This window comes from Dendropsophus ebraccatus, chromosome 3 (genome assembly GCF_027789765.1).
Source record: "Dendropsophus ebraccatus isolate aDenEbr1 chromosome 3, aDenEbr1.pat, whole genome shotgun sequence".
NCBI lineage: Eukaryota > Metazoa > Chordata > Amphibia > Anura > Hylidae > Dendropsophus > Dendropsophus ebraccatus.
The window spans coordinates 68,356,923-68,379,505 of record NC_091456.1 but is presented as its reverse complement, the minus strand read 5'-3'; the positions used below and the strand labels follow the sequence as shown (position 1 = coordinate 68,379,505).

At 45.7% G+C, this 22,583-nt stretch overlaps 1 long non-coding RNA gene across 1 annotated transcript in view; it reads left to right on the top strand.

Annotated features, from left to right (window-relative positions):
• Nucleotides 1-22,583, top strand: part of LOC138785719 (uncharacterized) — a 35,082-nt gene that overhangs the window by 1,605 nt on the left and 10,894 nt on the right. The window contains exon 2 of the long non-coding RNA XR_011362150.1: nucleotides 20,614-20,695. This is a non-coding gene — a long non-coding RNA (uncharacterized lncRNA). The remainder of the gene's footprint in view (nucleotides 1-20,613; nucleotides 20,696-22,583) is intronic.

The following is a 22,583-nucleotide window of genomic DNA, read 5'->3' as shown; positions in this document are numbered from 1 at the left end:
GAGGTCCCAGCAGCACAGAGGATGTCACGAGAGGAGGGGGCTAATCCTATAGGAGAGGTCCCAGCAGCACAGAGGATGTCAGGAGATGAGGGTGCTAATCCTATAGGAGAGGTCCCAGCAGCACAGAGGATGTCAGGAGAGGAGGGTGCTAATCCTATAGGAGAAGTCCCAGCAGCACAGAGGATGTCAGGAGAGGAGGGTGCTGATCTTTTAGGAGATGGTCCCCCTCTTCCCCCCTTATAGATGGTCCCCCTCTTCCCCCCTTATAGATGGTCCCCCTCTTCCCCCCCTTATAGATGGTCCCCTCTCCCTTATAGATGGTCCCCCTCTCCCACCCTTATAGATGGTCCCCCTCTCCCCCCTCCCTTATAGATGGTCCCCCTCTTTCCCCTCCCTTATAGATGGTCCCCCTCTTCCCCCCTTATAGATGGTCCCCCTCTTCCCCCCCCCTTATAGTTGGTCCCCCTCTTCCCTCTCTCCCCCCCTTATAGATGGTCCCCCTCTCCCCCCCCTTATAGATGGTCCCCCTCTTTCCCCCCCCTTATAGATGGTCCCCCTCTTCCCTCTCTCCCCCTCCCTTATAGATGGTCCCCTCTCCCTTATAGATGGTCCCCCTCCCCCCCTTATACATGGTCCCCCTCTCCCCCCTCCCTTATAGATGGTCCCCCTCTTTCCCCCTCCCTTATAGATGGTCCCCCTCTCCCCCTTATACATGGTCCCCCTCTTCCCCTCCCTTATAGATGGTCCCCCTCCCGCCCCTCCCTTATAGATGGTCCCCCCCTTATAGATGGTCCCCCTCTTTCCCCCCTCCCTTATAGATGGCCCCCCCTTATAGATGGTCCCCCTCTTTCCCCCCTCCCTTATAGATGCCCCCCCCTATAGATGGTCCCCCTCTTCCCTCTCCCCCTCCCTTATATATGGTCCCCCCCCCCTTATAGATCGTCCCCCTCTTTCCCCCCTCCCTTATAGATCGTCCCCCTCTTTCCCCCCTCCCTTATAGATGGTCCCCTTCCCCCCCTACCTTATAGATGGTCCCCCTCTCCCCCCCCCCCCTGCACAGCAGATAAAACAAAAACAAAAAACAGCACACAACTCACCTGCCCTCCGTTCCCCCGTCGAGCCTCTCTGGTCTTGTCCCGGCTGATGTGCGGCTGCCGGGGGTGTCCCGTCCTGTCCCCGGCAGCACGCGCATCACAGAGCTCCCCGTGCGCCTGTGCCTGTGACTTCCGGCGCACGGGGAGCTCTCTGATGCGCGCGCTGCCGGGGACAGGATGGGACACCCCGGGCAGCCGCACATCAGCCGGGGGACTAAGGCTGCATTCCCACGTTCCGTGATCCTGACGGATCACGGACGTGGAATGCATGTACTGGAGCACCCCCCGCGCCCGGGCAGTATCTGTAATGAGATGCTGTGAGCGGGGGAGACTGTATTCATAAGCGCCGCGCTGTAGTATCAGCACCGCGCGGCTGATTTAACACAACGCGGCGCTTATGAATACAGTCTCCCCCGCTCACAGCATCTCATTACAGATACTGCCCGGGCGCGGGGGGACTCCGGTACATGGTACAGTCAGTGGCGGATTATAATGTGGGCGGCCGCCCGAACCGCTCATATTATAATCTGCCACTAAATGCCGCCCCCATGAAGACAGCTGGTGGCGCCGCCTGAGGCAGACGACTCAGGTCGCCTCATCATTGCGGCGCCCCTGACTAAATGCACCAGAAAAATGCACCATGTTGGCATGGGTCTCTACAGCATGGGTCTCCAAACTGCGGTCCTCCAGCAGTTGCGAAACCACAACTCCCATCATGCCTGGAAAGCTTTGGATTTGGCTGTCCAGGCATGATGGGAAATGTAGTTCAGGGAAGAAACAGAGTGCTGCACCTCACACCTATGGCTAATACTAGTGCCGCTAGGCTAAATAAAAAACACATCAGAATTTTGTGTATGAATTGATCAAGCCATACTGCCCCATGTACCTCGTGCCAGTATCTGATACACATGGGTCCCTACACTAAGTCCACACCGTGCCAGTCAGTGGCCACCAACCCCGCAGGCGTGCACAGCCAGGGAACGGGGGCCATGGGACGGCCCTGCGACCCCCATGCCACAGGACCAGACCCAAAAACACCACACCAGAACCCGGCCAGCACCGCCGGCGGAGAAGGTCGCCCCCAAACAGCACAAGTCTGGATAAGGTATTACACTCACCATAGCTGCAGCAAACAGAATGGGAAAAAACTGGAGGGATTAAAACCATGTGCACTCAGGTGTCTCCTGCTAATTGCGGTCATGTGGGTCTCACCAGGAGGAGTGCAATACACGGAGAAAAGAGAGAAACAAAATGCGGTTCAGGGAAGAAACAGAGTGTTGCACCTCACACCTATGGCTGATATTAGTGCCGCTAGGCTAAATAAAAAACACATCAGAATTTTGTGTATGAATTGATCAAGCCATACTGCCCCATGTACCTCGTGCCGGTATCTGATACACATGGGTCCCTACACTAAGTCCACACCGTGCCAGTCAGTGGCCACCAACCCCGCAGGCGTGCACAGCCAGGGAACGGGGGCCATGGGACGGCCCTGCGACCCCCATGCCACAGGACCAGACCCCAAAACACCACACCAGAACGGTACTAGCGGCACTAGTATCAGCCATAGGTGTGAGGTGCAGCACTCTGTTTCTTCCCTGAACCGCATTTTGTTTCTCTCTTTTCTCCGTGTATTGCACTCCTCCTGGTGAGACCCACATGACCGCAATTAGCAGGAGACACCTGAGTGCACATGGTTTTAATCCCTCCTGTTTTTTCCCATTCTGTTTGCTGCAGCTATGGTGAGTGTAATACCTTATCCAGACTTGTGCCGTTTGGGGGCGACCTTCTCCGCCGGCGGTGCTGGCCGGGTTCTGGTGTGGTGTTTTTGGGTCTGGTCCTGTGGCATGGGGGTCGCAGGGCCGTCTCATGGCCCCTGTTCCCTGGCTGTGCGTGCCTGCGGGGTTGGTGGCCACTGACTGGCACGGTGTGGACTTAGTGTAGGGACCCATGTGTATCAGATACCGGCACGAGGTACATGGGGCAGTATGGCTTGATCAATTCATACACAAAATTCTGATGTGTTTTTATTTAGCCTAGCGGCACTAGTATCAGCCATAGGTGTGAGGTGCAGCACTCTGTTTCTTCCCTGAACCGCATGATGGGAAATGTAGTTTTGCAACAGCTGGAGGGCCGCAGTTTGGAGACCCATGCTCTACAGCATGGGAAGGGTGCAGGTGCTGAGCCCACACCATCAGCAGCAGCAGGTATCAACTCTTGTACCAACTGTACCACAATGGCCGTAACATTCACTGTTCACTGATGAAAGTTGATTCATGCTGAGCAGAAATGATTACCACCAATGATGTTGGAGACGTCAAGGAGAGCACTATGCATTAGCCACCGTCATCTTTAGAGTTGTTACAGTGTGGGCAGGTGTGTCTAGTCAGTACAGAACTGCCCTACACTTTGGGAACAACACATGCCTAATCTTATCTTCATGGATGACAATGTTCCAGCTCATCGAGGTCGCATCATTAGGGAACAGCTACTGGAGACTGGGGTGCCTGCACTTACTCCAGACCTAAATCCTATAGAAAACCTATGGGATTAGCTGAGTCGCCATGTAGAAGCTCATAACTCTGTACCCCAGAACCTCAATGGACTGTTCAAGAAAAGTGGGATGCCATGCCTCAGTAGACAATAGCCAGACTTGTGAACAGCAAGAGACATTGCTGTCAAGCTGTAATTAATTCTCAAAGGCACATGCCAAGTTATTGAGACATTGGGCCACATGTATCATCCGGCGAACGGATGATTTTCGGCGGAAAGTGCCGATTTGCGTATTTTTTTTATACGCAAATGGTTGATTTGCGAATAAAATATTCGCAAATCGGCACTTTCCGCCGAGTACACCAGGGGGCGGAAAAGGGGCGGAAAGTGGGCGGTACGGAGGGCGCAGAATTTATCATCCGTTCCGCCAAAATGTACGCCGAAAACCTACTCCAGTCCTCAGCTGGCGTAGGTTTTCGGCGGTGCGCAACGGCGCGCACAGGATTTATGTAGAGGCAGTCCGCCTCTACATAAATCTCCATAGCGCCGGAGCTGCGGGGGCTTAAAAACGCCGGACTTAATAAATGCCTCCCATTGGGTTTTTGTTTTGAATCAGCATTATTTTTATTGACAGTTTTTACAAAAAGTTTTTCTCCAAATACAGACAAAATCTCCCCGGATGGCATACCCTCCGTCCCACATCCACCCTACCCCCCCCCCCCCCCCAATGCCTCTCCCTCACCCCCCAAACTTTCCCAACTCCACAGTCTATGTGAACATTCATAAAGTGCAACGTACTAAGAACTATAACATCACTCAAATGTTCTCGAGTAATAAACTGAAAGGAAAAGATTTAGAAAGGCCAGCTGGGCCCAAACTTGCAGAATGTCTACCGGCAGGCGGTGAGTATAACACTAAAATGGAGACACAAACCATCCTTCTTACTTGTATACAGCATAGCTCAATTTTATGTGCGGGAGATTGAGAGATTGGTTAACCCTGGACCATAAGTAGGGGTTAACATGAGGGAATGAACAGCAAAGGAAGGGTTAATTAGTTTGATGGATTTTACCTCAGGGTAAGCTGGCAGGTATTGGCTGTAGGTTGGCCAGTAACAGGTCAGTATGCATGGGAGAGGGGTTGAGAGCTCTCACATGGATACAGGCTTCGGATTGGTTAATTTAGAAAGGAATTGGATTAGTGGACTGTCAGCCTATAGGGTGTGAGTTACTAGGGTAGAGGATCATGGGGGCTCCCTTAGAGGCAACTGGTGATAGGGGGAAACCTAGAAGAAGGAGGGGTTAGGAGATGAAATAAGGGGTTACTTGCAGGCAACTTGGGTCAGTTTGCCTGAGGTAAGAAGAAGAAAAGCTGCAGCCCGCCCGCCCGCCCGCCCTATTGTTTGGTCTTTTCTATATAATGCGTTCATTTGGTGTATTTGGGGTAAAGCTGTTCTTCAAAGAAAGGGGCTATCATTGCATTCTTACTGGTTGATGTTATATGAGATCTGGGCTAGAAGAGATAGACCTGTTTTGGTTTGTTATTTTCATGAAATATATTAATAAAGTTATTTATGTTTTTAAAGAATATTTAATAAATTTAGTTCAGAGACTATGTTTAAGTCCACATGGTCTCTTTGTGTATTTATTTATTTAGTTTGTTAACCTTTTGAGGACCAAGCGGACCACACAAATTTTAATTTTTGTGTTTTCGTTTTTCCCTCCTCCCCTTCTAAGAGCTTTCTAGCACTTTCAGTTTTCTATCTATAGGGCCATGTAAGGGCTTGTTTTTTACAGGAGTAGTTGTACTTTATAATGGCATCTTTCATTCTACCATAACGTGTATGATGGAACACCAAAATATTATTTATGAAAATATAAATTGGTGAAATCGGAAAAAAGAATGCAATATGGTAACGTTTGGGGGGGTTCCTGTGTCTACTTAATGCACTATATGGTAAAAGCGATATGATAACATAATTCTATAGGTCAGTCCGAACACAACCATATGCAGGTTTACACAGATTCTCTAATGTTATATATATATTTTTTATGAAATCCCTTTTTTTGCCAATTAATTAATAATAAAATGGGCCTATTGTGACGCCTATAATGGTTTTATTGTTTCACCTACAGGGATGTATGGGGTGTAATTTTTTCGGCCATGATCTTTAGTTTTTATTACCGTATTTGTGAAGATCGGACGTTTTGATCACTCAATTTTTTTTTTACATATATAATGTAACAAAAAATCGGTAATCCTGGCACTTTTTTCGCTCTTTTCGTTTACGCTGTTCGTCGTTAGTGATGACTGTTGTTATATTTTAATGGATCGAACAATTACGCATGCTTCAGTATATTATATGTTTATTTATTTATTTTTATATGTTTTATTTATATAATGGGAAAGGTGGGGATTTAAACTTTAAACCTTAGACTCAACGACCAGAAAGCCGATCGGGCCGCACGGAGGAAGGTAAGAGACCTCCAGAGGTCCGATACAGGGATCCGATCGGTAAATGACAAGGGACTCCCCCTGTCACTTACACTTAAACGCCGTGTTTAGGTGTCATTAATGGTGAGGGCCGGGCTGCTCATGACCTACCAGTACACCCAGGGTCGTCTGGGCTAAGACTTCCAGGGCGTACTGGTACGTCCTAGGTCGTCTAGGGGTTAAGTTGGGTATGTTAAATTCCTTCATGACATTTTTGTTGGGGAATACCCACCACTGTTGTTGGCTTTTGTAGTATTTGGCAAACAGACGTTTTTGCATTTTTCCATTCTTTCCTGCCTACAAAGAATGGAGAGGTGTATAATTTGTATCGTAGTTACACTTCAACTGTGAGAGACAGAATCTATTATAAAGATCCAGAAAATCATATTGTATCATTTGTAACTAATTAATTTGCATTTAATGCATGAAATAAGTTTTGGGCACAATAGAAAATGTAATATTTGGTACAGAAACATTTGCAATTACAGAGATCAGACATTTCCTGTAGTTCCTGATCAAGTTTGCACACACTGCAGCAGGGATTTTGTCCAACTTTGCTATACAGATCTTCTCCAGATCTTCAGGTTTTAGGGCTGTCACTAGGCAACATGTTTACACACTGCATGAACAACAGCCGCTGTTTGGCACTCAAAAACAATGGCCATTGTTGCCGTGAAAACTGCATTTATTTCAATGCACAACTGCTTAAAAAAATAATAATGTCAGTTATTTCGATGGCCGTATTAAATAGTCTCCCAGTACTATAAGCTGTTGTATGTCCTTCAAGAAGTGGTGCATTCTTTTCAGCCTGACACAGTGTTCTCTGCTGTCACCTCTGTCCAATACAGAAACTGTCCATATGCAAGAAAGAGCCTGTAGAGCCTCATTTAAGAGTCTCAAAACACAGGACTAGCCAGATAGCCAGATATCCCTCTGGGAAGGGGCCTGATAGGCACTGCTTCCACCTAGCCTGAATCCTGTTACACACTGATGAGCAGCCGCAAACACCCCAAAACAGTTGTCTGTGGATGGATACCTGGCCTTGGTTTTTCCCTTGTCATTACATTGACTTATAGGGCCATTATACCTGTATACTGAGCTGCAGTAACTATGAGGGCTCATGACGAGCGCTGATAGTTACCGTGCAGCAGCACTGACAGCAGTGAAGTCGCTAGGCATGAACATTCCGGGCCCAAGCCCCGAATGAACCCAGCCTAGCCCCGAAAGTTTGCTTGATTTCGCTCCCGTTGCCTGCGAGCGCCAAAGTAACAGCAGCCGGGGCCTCTGATAGATCACTATCAGAGGCCCCGGATGCTGTTACTTCGTCGCTGGCGGGCCGCGAGAGCAGCATCAGCCTAATCTGTCAGCACCATGAATCGCCGACGTACCCCGGACGCCACTCCAGTGAAGTCACCCCGCTCTTCCTTGGACAGAGGGCCGCAGTGGATGGCCACGCGCTCCTGCCCCGCAAGCATGCTCCAGTAAAGTCACCCTGCGCCCTCTAGTGCGCCACAGCCGACCTTAACAGCACCTTAGCAGCCTTCTGCCCCGCCGCGCTCCTCCACCTCAGACCGCTGCGCCGCCGTGAGTATTGTAACCCCTGGAGGGGGGGGGGATCTAAAGTTAGTGTGTGTGTTTGGGGCGGGGGATGGCGGACTGCTGGGGTAGTGTGGGTGTGGGGGGGTCAAGTGATATAGTGTGTGTGCAGGGGGGTCAGGTTAAAGGGAACCAATTAGCCCTTTTGGACTGATATGGTTCCCAGGAGCGCTATATATAGCTCCTGCAGCAGCTTCAGCATGGACCGGCCGCAGCTGCTGCAGGTGCTTTATACCAGAGGAAAATTAGTTTCATTCCCCGGGCCCGAGACAGGCAGTCATCTGGGCGGCTCCCCGCCCATGTCTAGTCCCCGCTCTCTGCCTGTCAGTGTGCTCAGAGGGATGATTGACAGGCAGAGAGATACGTTACTGGCCTCTCTGCCTGTCAGTCATCCCTCTGAGCACCCTGACAGGCAGAGTGCGGTGACTAGACTTGGACAGGGAGCCTCCCAGATGACTACCTCCCCGCCTCTGCATGTCTCGTGCCCGGGGATTAAAACTCATTTTCTTCCGGTATAAAGCATCTGCAGCAGCTGCGGACAGTACATGCTGAAGCTGCTGCAGGAGCTTTTTACAGCACTCCTGGGAACCATATCAGCCTAATCGGGCTGATTGGTTCCCTTTAATTGCAAGTAGAGGGGGAAACTTTATAAGTGGTGGATACAGCAGGTGCATTATTACTATATAGGGGACACATCACTGGACATTATCACTATATAGAGGCAAAGCAGGGTGGATTATTACTATATGGGGGCACAGCAGGGGACATTAATACTATATGGGCCACAGCAGGGGGCATTATTACTATATGGAGGGCACAGCAGGAGGCATTATTACTATATGAAGACACAGCAGGGAGCATTATTACTATATATGGGGACACAGCACTGGACATTATCACTATATGAAGGGCACAGCAGGGGGCATTATTACCATATGGGGCACAGCAGGGAGCATTATTACTATGTAGGAGCACAGCACTGGACATTATTACTATATAGGGACACAGCATAGGACATAATTACTATATAGGAGTACAGCAAAGGATCCTACATACGGGGGAAACCCACTTACCTACTCACTTTACTGCCCATGACACCAAACAGTGGAATTACTACTGTATAAGAGCCTATAGGAGGGGGAAAGGGAAGGAAGTTAAAGGAAAAGTGCAGGGCCCATGATGTCTGGCAGGTTCTGAAGAGATAAATTGTAGATGGAAGAAATCATCATGGAGTCCTGGGCCAGATGGAGAGAAAAAGAGAACATCTCAGATCAAAGAAGACATCACCTGTGAGTCACTGAATGAGGCTTTTACATTTTGTAGAACGTTATCTGGTAGGAGTTCCCTGAGGTAAAAAAAAGGTTGGGAAACACTGGCCTAGTGGATAGGAGCAGGCTGTGTACACTGCGGGGGGACGGAGGGATGTACCGCTATTGATGACAGTGGCTCTGACAGGAGCCCAGGGCAAGTGGCTTACTGTGTTTGCTTAGCCGCAGTTATTGTGGAAGCAATAGAGCTGGGCTAATAAAGCGGACATTGATTTCACTAGCTTGTGCACTGGGCTTCTTCGCTAACCGCTTATGATGGCACTTAGAGGGCTCATGCCCCAGATGTTTTAGGACCCTAGCAACGCCCCTGACTGACAGAGAAGGAGCCATTGGCTCCCTCCCTGCCAGTCACCCCTCACTTGCTGCAGCAGTCACAAGACTCTGCCTCTGGTGCCGGCACTCAAGTGATGTCACTGGAGTGCCGGCTCCAGGAAAGGTTAGAGCGCCCTCTTTTGACCACTGCAGTGCGGCCACAAGAGTGAAGAGAAGAGGAGATGCCTGGACCCAGGCGAGTATAATTGTTTTTTTTTAATGTTATATGCTATATGGTAGGGGGGAGCACACAGGGGGGGTCTATATACTACTGAGGGAGTGCACAGGGGGGGCTATATACTACTTGGGGAGCGCACAGGGGGGCTATATTCTTCTGGAAGAGAGCACAGGGGGGCTATATATTACTGGGGGAGAGCACAGGGGGGCTATATACTACTGGGGGAGCACAGAGAGAGACTATATACTATTTAAATATGGTTTAAGATACGGCGCTAGCCGTTTGGCGAATGGTAGCTCGCTGCTAAAAGATGCTGTATGGAGGCTGTCCCTGTATTTCTCCAAATATTTTATGGTTTCAAGACAAATAATATGCATGCATCTAGCGCCACTACCCTAACTCCGATATTGGTTATAGTGCTTAGGTGAAATGGCACTTACTTACTTCAGTTGCATGTAGATGTGCGATGCGCCGTTCTGTGTAAATACTAATGGCAGGTCTTACGATATGTGGATATTTCTCCTTTCCGTGTGGATGATAGTGGCAGGTCTTGCAGTATGTAGATCCAACGAATTGATCTGTAGGTTGTACGCCGAGAGTGCGCTCCGGCCGGCAGCGCGACCTCAACCGGCTTTAGCGTTCCGTGTTTGTGAAATGTGACGTCACAGTGGTTCACTACGGAGTCTCACAGGGACCATCCAACGTTTCAGCGTCACTTACGCCTTCATCAGGGATTCCGTAGTGAACCACTGTGACGTCACATTTCACAAACACGGAACGCTGAAGCCGGTTGAGGTCGCGCTGCCGGCCGGAGCGCCCTCTCGGCGTACAACCTACAGATCAATTTGTTGGATCTACATACTGCAAGACCTGCCACTATCATCCACACGGAAAGGAGAAATATCCACATATCGTAAGACCTGCCATTAGTATTTACACAGAACGGCGCATCGCACATCTACATGCAACTGAAGTAAGTAAGTGCCATTTCACCTAAGCACTATAACCAATATCGGAGTTAGGGTAGTGGCGCTAGATGCATGCATATTATTTGTCTAGAGACTATATACTACTGGGGAACGTACAGAGGTGGTTATATACTACTGGGGGAGCGCACAGTGGGGACTATATACTACTGGAGGGGCTATATACTACTGGGGAGAGCACAGGGGGGCTATTTACTACTGGGGGAGTGCACAGGGGGCAATATATTACTGGGGGAGCACACAGGGGGGCTATATACTACTGGTGGAGCGCACAGGGGTCTATATACTACTGGGGGAGCAACAGGGGGCTATATACTACTGGGGGCAGTCACCCCCTTTGTACCTAATTTCAAAGGGCCGGTGACATAGAAAAAATGCTAGTTTTTCCATTAATAAGCATCAATTCTGTATGTAAATAGTCCAACAACGTTTGTGAAAAGTAACAAAACATGTTTATTACTGATGTTCAGCTCGGACCTTCACCTGACAAAAGACCCTGGTAAGTGGACCTTCACTAAAAGTTGTTGAGTACCCCTGATGTAGAGTATACAAAAGTCACTAACTTTGTAGCAACTTTGTAAAGCCGGGAGGATTTATCACAGTGAGTTTATCAGCAACTTACCTCAGATTAACCCTCCCGGCCATACAAAGTACCTACAAAGTTGCAGATAAAGCCTGCCAGGGGCTTGTTTACATGAGTCATCTCAGAAGGGAGGTGGAGGAGAGAGAAAAGTTCACACACAGTTTTTTGTGTCTTCAGCAGAAAGCAGTTCAGAACTGGTAAAAGGAGACTGGATAATAACAAGTGTGGAAGAATTGTTAGTCTCACCATAGGCAGCAACATATGAAAAGCTATGTTTTAGTAGAATACCTCTCCAAGGCTATTGTACACAGGTGATCATTTGCTGAATGAGAATTCTTAAAGGGGCTATTAGGAGAGCAGAAAAAGCCCTACCCATGCTGCTCTCCGACACTACACTTCCTCCTTCTAACTGTCTCGGGTGCAAGTATTGCGTGCAGGTGAATCCATACCTGCCTGCAATAGCTGCCAGATGTTACTGCAACATTTGTTAACATTAGACAGCCATTGATCTTGGCCTGCAACATCTACCCGTCATCTGTGGAAGTTATCAGCAAAGATGAACAGAAGGAGGAAGTGGAGCGCCGGAGAGCAGAATAGGTAGGACCTTTTCTGCTCTCCGGATAACCCCTTTAAGAACATTCTTGATATTCAGCCCTTGTAAAATGGTCATTGGCTCGGTTTTATGCACTGGAGGCGGGCCCAGCACCCCCAGTTCAACAATATCCCCTTCCCTCTAAGATGCGCCTCCATTAAAATTAACAGGGCCATATCACAAAGGGTAGGGGATATTGTTACTAAGGGGTTACCTCCAGCGCAGAAGAAGAAAATTGCAGCCAGCGCAGGAACAGACTGGTGTTTTGAAAAAAGGATACTGCCACTGGGATCACTGCACCGGTGCCGACAGGGTAATGGAAAAAAAACAAAATGGTACATGGGATGCACAATTGATCCACACGTTTGACTGAGCCTTGTGAAGGCAGTGAGCAGTAATCATTGAGATTGGTGCACTAGCCTTATTCAGATATACTGGATGATCTTTGAAAATTCAGTAAAAATAATAAATAAACGAACAAACAAAGCTTATATGTTGTCATATTCATACGGGAACAATAAACCCTGCACTGAACAAAAGCCCACTGCACCATCATACTTGGACCATTCACAATAAATGCTGGCCCCAACTGGGCAACAGCCTCCACACTGACTAAATGCTCAGGGCTGTAAACGTAAAGTCAACGGGCCAGGTCAGAACCAAAGCACAATATGAAAGCACAAACCATAATCAGGCCAGGGTCAGAAATAGAGGACAATGTCAGAACAGAAACAGGGTAAGTTCACAACAGTACCCCCTTTAACGAATGCTAGAGCCAAGCCTGATTGTCTTGGTGTCCCTGTATTCTGATTCGCTGGCCTACTCTGACAACCGTCTGACAACAAGCCCTGAAGTCAAAACAGGTTGTTTAGTAGATAGAGTTGCCGCAGTGGCAAAGGGAGATGACTTTATAACAGATGTACTATCTTGTCTGATAAGGCTGTAATGAAAAGAGTACAGGCTATTACTCGAATTTATCATTTATTTTTCTATGTTGCTGGAAACTGGTTAAAATGATGTTATTCAGAAGATGTCCTTCAGCTGTTACAGATAGCTGTGGGAGGAACAGCAGGAATTTCTATACTCTTCTGTTACGGAAAGTAACATGTCAGTCTTTGAAGATTACAAGTAATCTGGATCACTCCCCCCGCACATGCCTCCTTGCAGTGGTGGTGGACACAGTGAAATGGCAAAGGGGCTTTTACAATGTTATACCAGTGCAGTATGACCCCCTGTGTTCTATTTTTATAAACTTTGCTGAGCAGCAATAATAATTCAGTGTCTGAATTGTGAATGTGTGGGTCACCTGCTGGTTTCTACAATTGTGTATTCTTTTTGTGCATTAGATATTATTTTTGTGTATTGTATATGCATAAATCCTATATAGCAGTACATAGTGACTGTATGTCTCTTTAGTATGTAGCCACGTGTCCTTATTGTACAACTAAAAAGCTTCACCGAGTTTCCTATGTACAAAGATATTATGGAAAATAATGAGATTCACTTTACTGTATATAATTTTTTTAGCAGAGTGTTCAATTTAGCATCATCAGCTTCAATTTTCAATCCTCACTAAAAATCTATAACAAACCCGTGATGCTACGTAACAGATGTAGTACGGCTGTGAGTATGAGCCCTAAATCTCCCTTAGTAGCATACTTATTAATTCTGGGGACACAGGCCATTGGTCAGGTTTTTGGAGTGTGAACTAGAGCTGGTTTCTAATCTGTGTAGCATGAACAGAGACCAATTGAATGAGTTCTAAAGTACCGTGGAAGAAATCACATTAGGTTCATTAGAAATAGCTTATTCATAGACTAGTGAATATTATTCATTATATATAGTAAAAACTTCCTCTAATCTGGCACCTGTGGAATCAGGTCACAGATTATTATCCCCCTTTCTAGATTATCAGATTGTTATGCATCAGCCAGCTAATCAAGAGAGATGAGAGAACACTCATTTTCAGTCAGAGCCATTTCTGCCATGAGGCCAAATGAGTTTATTGTACAGGCAGTAGATTGTAGGGACGGCATGTTTTATGGTATGACCATTAATTATACTGTCTGCTACACACCACTGAAAATCCTAATTGACCCATGACCTGCAAATGATGGCTGGACACAGACGTAAAATGCAAGGAAGTCAGGACTGCAAACACTTTGCAGGTATTGTTATATGCTTTAGACATCACCACACTATAAGTGATTACTACCCCTTTATATGGAGCACAAGATGTAATGGTAGTATGACCATGAATAAGATCACCATGAGCAGTTGCAATGCATTATTCTTGGTAAACAACAAATATTGAATTGGTTACACCCTTATGAAATTGGAAACTTTGAAACTTTTTCTATCTTGTTCAAGGAAGGAAGTTAGTGAACAGGGTGATGTATGGAGGAGCTGGATTGTGCATGCTCCTGCAGGTTTTCTGCACACATACTACTTATGATTTCCAATTGGGTTGGGGGTGGGGGGAGATGGGACAGTGTGGGCACTGGGAAGGGGCGCCACTTGTGGTTTCGTCTAAGGCAGCAGAAAACCTAGAACAGGACCTGTTTTCAGTATTACATTTAGGGCAACTGAGGATCTTTGGCAGCACACTGTGTCTTGCATGCCAAAGTGAGGCATTTCTTAGATTGCGCTGAATAAAACTGAATGTGGTTGCAAGTTGCTGTGACCTGAAAGTAGACAGAAATCCATGTAGATAGATACATTTATGGTGATAGCAACATGTGGACCACAACGTTATAACATTCACTTTGATATGCAGCAATGCAGCATAGTAATCTTTGGCTTTGAACGGTGTTGTGCTCAAAGTTCCAGTGTACCGTATTTTTTTCTGCTAGATTTCTAGATTTTTGTTTGTTGTTTTTTTTTTATGTCAAACATGTTGACAGATGTTTTTCAATTTATTTCCCACACCTCAGAAACTGGGGCTATATTATAAAAAGTGGAAAAATGCCAGTAAATAAATAGTTAATATGTTTTGTGGATTTCTTTCTCGTTGTTTTATGTTTGTTGTCCTTACACTTCCACTAATAATATGCTATTCCATGCTGTTTTGCAACAGGTAAAAAGGGACATGGTTATAGATACTGTATAGACAATATGTTGGAAGAGGCTTCCCTGGCGGGATCTCTAGTGATCTGCTATAATCGGTAGGGAAACTTGGCAATTCTGTTTTACTGTAAAGCTACCACATGGAAAAAGCATGAAGCGTTATACAATGCCTGTTTAATAAATGAGGTGTTTGTGTAATGCAGAACAGGACAAGTACTCCAAAGCAAAAGATGCCTTTGTAGGGGACCTCTCTAAAAGGGGATTATAAAAATAAGTTTTCTTAATTGGTCAACCCTGTTCAAAGAACTTTTTTTTTTCCCCTGCGGGTGCTTGGCAGAGGTGCTGGTTCATAGCATGTTTGTAATGTGTTTGAATATATGCTTTTCATACATTTGTAGTTGTTTCAGGGGAAATTAGGTAATATGAGAAGCATCAGCATAATTAAATAACACTTGGGTTAGTGTCTTCTGTATGTTAATAAGTCATAACATTAACAATTGACATGAAGTGACTTGCATTGATCATCCAAGTCAATGGAAAAATGGACAAATTTATGGGGGTGGGCACAGACTGCAGAATGCCCCTGTGCAAAAATAATGTGCCCTGTCCCTCAAACACCTAATTATACCCCCACTCTCCTCCGCGCCTGCTAATTATACATTTTAATGCAGCTGTCAAAACTGGCAGCTGCATTTAAATGTATTACGTGCCCCATTCCCTAGTGTCTAGTGGAGAGATTTCCTCCGCAATCCCTTCTCTTTATCGGGCTATGTCTCAGTGTCGCACTGGCGCTGATCCCAGCTCAACAATTGATGTATCTGTTCTTGCATATACGCAAGCAAGGTACCAATAGAAAGAACTAATCATGGTGCAAAAAATGAAATCTTATACAGCCCTATAGACCAAAGAATAAAAGCAATATATAAGGATGGGAATAGAGCAATTTTAAATACATTTAGATTTTTTTTAAGGCTACAAACCCACTTGCCGGATCCGCAGCGAGTCCCCTTGCTGCGTATTTGCAGCGAGACTCGCTGCAGATCCGGCCCCTATTCTTTCAATGGAAGACAAAATCCCAGCAGGGATGTACATCCCTGCTGCGATTTTGTCTGCAGCCCGCCCCATTAACCCCCCCGGCCGCTGGACATTATACATTCCTGCTTGATTCAGGGCTCCCGGTGTCTCCACGGCCCGCCCGGCCAATCAGTGTGCTGCAGAGGGGTAGCGCACTGATTGGCCTGGCGGAACGTGCCGGGAGCCACCGAAGCAAGCAGGAACGGGGATCAGGTAATGTATATCCTGCCCGCCCTCCTGCAGCCCCGATCGCCCCCAGCCGCACCATTGCCCCCGGCCGTACGATCGCCCCCAGCCCCGCAGCTCCCGGCCGCACGATTGCCCCCGGCCGCGCGATCGCCCCGCAGCCCCCGGCCGCACGACCGCGGGGGCGGGCTGCAGACAAAATCGCAGCAGGGATGTATATCCCTGCTGCGATTTTGTCTTCCATTGAAAGAATAGGGGCCGGATCCTCAGCGAGTCTCGCTGCAAATACGCAGCAAGGGGACTCGCTGCGGATCCGGCAAGTGGGTTTGTAGCCTTAAAAGGTTTTACTTTTTCAAAAGATTAAATAATAGTCAGATAAAATAAAAGTTATATAAATTACATATCATTGTAATAGTACTGACTTGAGGAACATATATAACATGTCAGTTTTACTACAGAACGAGTGGGGTAAACACGAAACCCACCAAAATTAAAACAAAATCCCCTTTTTTTTTTTTTAATTTCACTGCACTAATAATTTTTTTTTTGAAAAATGCAAGCGCTATGGCTATTTAAACACAAGGAGGAAAAACGCAAAATGAAAATTAGCCTGGTCCTAAAGGGGTTAAAATATAACAATATTGTTCCCACACGGTGAACAGAGAAATCGAAAAGAGTAAAAAATAAAAACGTACAAAAATAAAAGTGGCCGTAAGTGTCTTCTAACAGAGGGGCAGTAAACCACGCTGCAGCATTTCCTCTCCTGCTCATTCTCCTGATCATTACGGGCAGGGCCGATTCTAGCTTTTCTGCTGCCTGAGGCGAAAATTAAAATGGCGCCCCCCCCCCCCAACACACACGCCCAGGCTTCCTGGGTCAGAGTACAGGGCTGTAGACCCCGCTATGCAGACCATGCCCCTCCTCCACTCCTCCTCCCACCCAGTACAGGGAGCTCTTACACCAAAGCAATGCTCTTACACCAAGTTACTATTTTGAAAAACTGTGAGCTCTTACACCAAAACGCTCTTAAACCAAGTTACTCTTAAACCAAGGTACCACTGTATATATATATATATATATATATATATATATATATTAGCAGTAAATATACCATATGCATAACCACACCACAGCAGTGAATATACCGCACAGATACATATACACCAGCTATGAATATACTTCTGCACACGTTCGTATATACTATCAGTGAGTATTCCCAATGCATTACCATATACCAGTAGTGTATTCTGTACAGATACATACATAACAGCAGTGAATATACCAAATGTATGCATATAACTATATACTAGCAGTAAATATACAAAAGCATCCATACATATCGGCAATGAATCTACCGCACATATATATATATATATATATATATATATAAATATCAACAGTAAATATACGAAATGCATAACAATATACTAGCAATAATTATACCTAATGCATAACCATATACCCGCAGTGAATATACAAAATGCATAACCATATACAGCAGTGTACACCACACAGATACATATATACCAGCAGTGAATATACCACAAGCATACATATATAACAGCAACAAATGCATTCATATATACCAGTGATGAATATATTGTATGCATTGATATATACCACAGCAGTGAATACAACCATGTGGTACATGGTTATATTCACCAGGTGCGAATTCGTTGCACTGGCTACAGGGCACAGCTCTATGAGGTTTGCTGTACTTCTGCTGAATGCCTCAAGCAAAGAGCAGAAGGTGGCACCAGATTTTGACACACAACCTGGATTGTCTGCCAAAATCTACTGGTGTTGCAAATCGTCACATTTGTCCATTTACACAGAAAGATTATCTGACAGATTATCTGCCAAAGATTTGAAGCCAAAGCCAGGAATGGATTTGAAAAGAGGAAAAATCTCAGTCTTTCCTTTATGACCTGATCTCTGTTTATAGTCTGTTTCTGGCTTTGGCTTCAAATCTTTGGCAGATAATCTTTCCGTATATATGGACCCTTAGGGACTGAAAAAGGTGGTCCAAGGGCAGGTAAGTATCATTTTATTTTGTTTATATTTTTTAAACTTTCATTCTGGACTACTTCATATAGAAGATTCTTACTTTTAATAATAGGGTCAACGAGGGTTCTTGGGGTATTTTATTTCAATAAAGAGCTTTGTTAAATTGTTTTTCTTCTTACTTATTTTTGGCTTAGTAGTGGAAGCCGCCTAATAGATGGCATCCATTAGTAAGCTAGGGCTTTGTGTTAGCTATTATAAGTGCTGACACTAACCCCCATGCTTATTACCCCGGTACCTACTGTCACCAGGGGTACTGGGAAGAATCAGATACTGTCTGGCCTGGAACGCCAGAAAATGATGATCCAGGACTAGGCAGCAACAGGCTGGCGTTATCAAGCTGGCAATGACCAAAATAAATGGTGCTTGTCTCTCTGATAGTGTCAGGCTGCTGCTGCTTGGTTTTGTATCTGTCTGGTTATGGAAAATAGGGGAGACCCCATCCATTAGTTTATTAAATAAATAAAATGCGTCGGGTCCCCCTCATTTTCCATAACCAGCCAGATACAGCCAAGCTGCAGCAGCCTGACAGGAGGGCAGGGGCCATTTATTTTTGGACACTGCTACCCTGATAGTGTCAGGATGCTGTTGGCTGGTTCTGTATCTGACTGGTTATGGAAAATGAAGGGGCGAAAGCACGCATTAGTTTATTAAATAAATAAAAAAAATACATAGGGTCCCCCTCATTTTCCATAACCAGCCAGATAGAAAATCAAGCAGCAGCAACCTGACGCTACCAGAGTGGCAGGGGCCATTTATTTTGGCCATTGTCACCATGATAGTGTCAGGCTACTGTTGCTTGGTTCTGTATCTGACTGGTTATAGAAAATAAGGGGGCCCATGCATTAGTTTATTAAATAAATAAATAAATGAAAAAAATGTGTGGGGTCCCCCTCATTTTCCATAACCAGCCAGATACAAAACCAAGCAACAGCAGCCTGACGCTACCAGGGTGGCAGGGGCCATTTATTTTGACCACTGCCAGCCTAATAACGCCAGCCTGCTGCCGCCCAGTCCAGGAGCGCCATTTTCTGGTGCTTCAGGCCTGACGGTATCTGGCTCTTCCCGGTACCCCTGGTGGTGGTGGGTACCGGGGTAATAAGCGTGGGGAGTTAGTGTTAGCCCTTCTACGGGCTAACACTAAGCCCGGCTTAATAATGGATGCCATCTATTAGATGGCTTCCACTACCAAGCCAAAAATAGGTAAGAAAAAAAACACCAATTTTAAAAGGTTCTTTATTGAAATAAAACTCCCCCGAGACCCCTCATTGACCCTTTTATTAAATCAAAAATGTAAAACTCTTTTTTCCGAAGTAGTCCTGTCTCTACCTGTAAAAAAAAAAAAAGTGAATGAGCTGCAAACAAAGACCCTGGCTGCATTAAGTCTGTTGTCATTATGAGGAGGTCTCTGCAGAGGCCCTGACCCCTGAATGCAGAGACTCCCTAATAATGAAAATAGACTGCCAACCCGGGAAAAAAAACTAACAGGTCCCCCCACCGCCGCAACCCGCATCTCCGCAAGCCGCCCGCCACCCATCCAACCCCCCTACCACCCCAGGAACTTACCACAGCACAGGGAAACCGCTCTTCCTCCGATGAAGACCGGAACTGCACTCCTACTTCCTGGACAGGTGACGTGACCTCAGTGCGTAGCGCCGCGGCGGACGGCCGTGGCGCACGCACGCACGCATGTACGCACCCAACCAATCAGGAAGAAGGCTGGGTGACGTCAGATGCAGGGACGCCGGTGAGCGTGGGCGGCGCGAGCCGCGCGACGAGTGGTGAGGCCGTGGCTGCGGCTGTCATTTTAGCCAAGTTAAACTTAGCTATAATGACAGCGGCGGGGGAAATCTTGCCGCCCCCTGAAGGGGCGCACAATCTGCCGCCTGAGGCGGAATACTCATTCCGCCTCATGGCAGAAGCGGCCCTGATTACGGGTCTAAATATTCAGACCCAAACCAATCAAAACATTTGACATGTCTCTGTAACATAAACAAGTCTCTATAACATGTCAAAAGGTTGCTCAAATGACAGTGAATCAATTCATTTTAAATCAGTTTTGTTCTGAATTTTAGAAAGAACAAATCATAATTTTTGGGGATTCATTTTGGTCAAGTAGCAGGAGAAGAAATGCATCACCACTTATTTATGTTCCCAGGGCTTGGTGCTTTGTCCATGGCCCAGTGAATGTTAACCCTGCCTTTTCCATGGTCTCTTACACCAATAGCATAGGGTGCTGTGGAATGTATTTACAATAGCTGAGATTTAATGCCAAACAGCATGTCCCTGCACCTGTGCACTCACTTAATGGCAGAACATATACTGTATTCCTCCCTGCTCATTTAGCATTTCATCACATATTGTATATGGAATCCCTAAAGCAGGCCATAATTTAGGCCCTATTTTATGAAACATTTTCTAACCCAGACATCTGTTTTAAAAGACGATAAAAGCTTTACATATGTACTATAAATGACTAAATTGTTGTGTATACGGTGTATGCAGTATAACATCATGTAAATTTGAAATCTACTAACAATCTATCTATTCTTCATGTCATTTTTACAGAATACGCCTTGTTAATATAGTTGCAGTGAAACATTCCGTCAATGATGACAGTTACCTTGCAAGTGAATCCTCCTCGTCCTCGGTAATGTAAACATTCACCACTTTTATTTAAACTGATCATTTCCATTTCAGACTTGAGGCCTTACAGTGACATAGTGTACACCCACCTGTTCTGACACAGGCAGGCACCAACTTGATAACCTTTACACAGAAACAGAAAAACCACATTCATTAAATGCAACACCAAGACTTGTTAACCATTACAGCTGTGTGTAAATCAGCAAAGCCCTTTTTGTTCACCATTGCCTTTGATGTCTCATGAAATATAAAGATTTCCACTTTGGTACTTTACTTCAAAAAATACTTTAGACAAAACATGTTTACTGTGTGGAGGGTTTCTGAAGGTGGTAATGAAGCAAGGATTCAAACAATAGTGAATATCCGTTGCGCCCAAAACCAGGAGTGGATTGAAAACACAGAAAGGCTATGTTCACACACTGTTGAAATTTAGTGCATGGCCGTCATTTAATGGCAAGTAACCAGCATTATTTCAAAACAACGGCTGTTGTTTTAAAATAACGGCAATATTTGTCATGGCGGCCATCCACTCATTTTTTAACAGTGTGTGAACATAGCCTTTCTGTGTTTTCTTTTTTTTTTTTTATAACACTTTATTTATTTTTTGTTTAAGTGAACAACAAAATTTAACAAAGTCAGGGTCTACATAAGATCCTCCAAGGAGGAAACAGGGAAATCTCAGGTATGTAGGAAAGGGGAGGGAGAGGGAAGGAAGGATGGGGGGGTTAGCGGGAACAGGAGGGGGAATAGGGACATAGGAGACAGTACATAAATCACACAACATATTCAATACAACAAGTTCCAAGGTATTGTGACCATTAACTAATAAACAAATAGAGAGGACCCCAAGTCTCAGTCATACAGAAGGCAGAGGTCATTATGTAGTGCTTGACAGTATAATACTACAGAGGTTCAAGACCGTGTGAGGGCCACGCTTCACATTGTTTCAGGAAAGCAGCATATTTACCCGGTCTTCTAGCAATCAGACCTTCCATAATATACTTATGTTGCACCATGGCAAGGATTACAGGAATAGTTGGGATATCTGGAGTTTTCCAATGCCTGGCTATGGCTGTGCGTGTGGCCGTCAAAACATGAAATATAATGGTCAGGTGACATAAGGGTAAGTTGTCCAGTCTCAGGGTCAACAAGGCTACCTCAGGTCCCCACGGGATAGGGTATTTAAGTAATTCTAACAATTTGGCACGTATGCGGTCCCATAAGGGGATAACTTTAGTACAGGTCCACCAAGTGTGCAGTAGTGTACCAACTGCAGCTCCACATCTCCAGCATATTGGAGCACCTGCTGCTTTCCAAGTAAGAAAATCAGTCCAACTCAAGGTAACCTGCACTACCGATAATGGTAGGGTTCGTAAGCGCAGGGGACATAGTAGCTTAGTGGGGTTAACTAGTGTCCACAAACAGGCTCCGGCCTTAATTGTAGAAAATTTGCAATGAAACACATTGTTGGGCATATCTAGGGAACACAGCCAATCGTTTATGCTAGGTGTGCCTATTATTTGCTGTTCCATATGTACCCATTGCGGAGTGTCTACTGAATCTCCCCTCAATTTTTTTCCTGGTCGAGAACCGCAGCTCTGTAATAAGAAAAGATACAAGGGCACCCAAGTTTGGCAAATATAAAACCGAAGCAGCTACTCTTGGCCTTTGGCATCCCCAAATGAACCTCATAAGAACGGACTGTAACCTTCGTAATATTGGCAGAGGAACAAGTACAGGTAAGTTTCTAAAATGGTACAAGATCTTGGTCAACAGTACCATTTTAGTAATAGCAATACGGCCTAGCCACGATAGGGGCAGGGAAGTATAAGAAGATATGTCTTTCCCTAATTGGGTTAAAAGAGATAAAAAATTAACTTTAACTAGTTTGC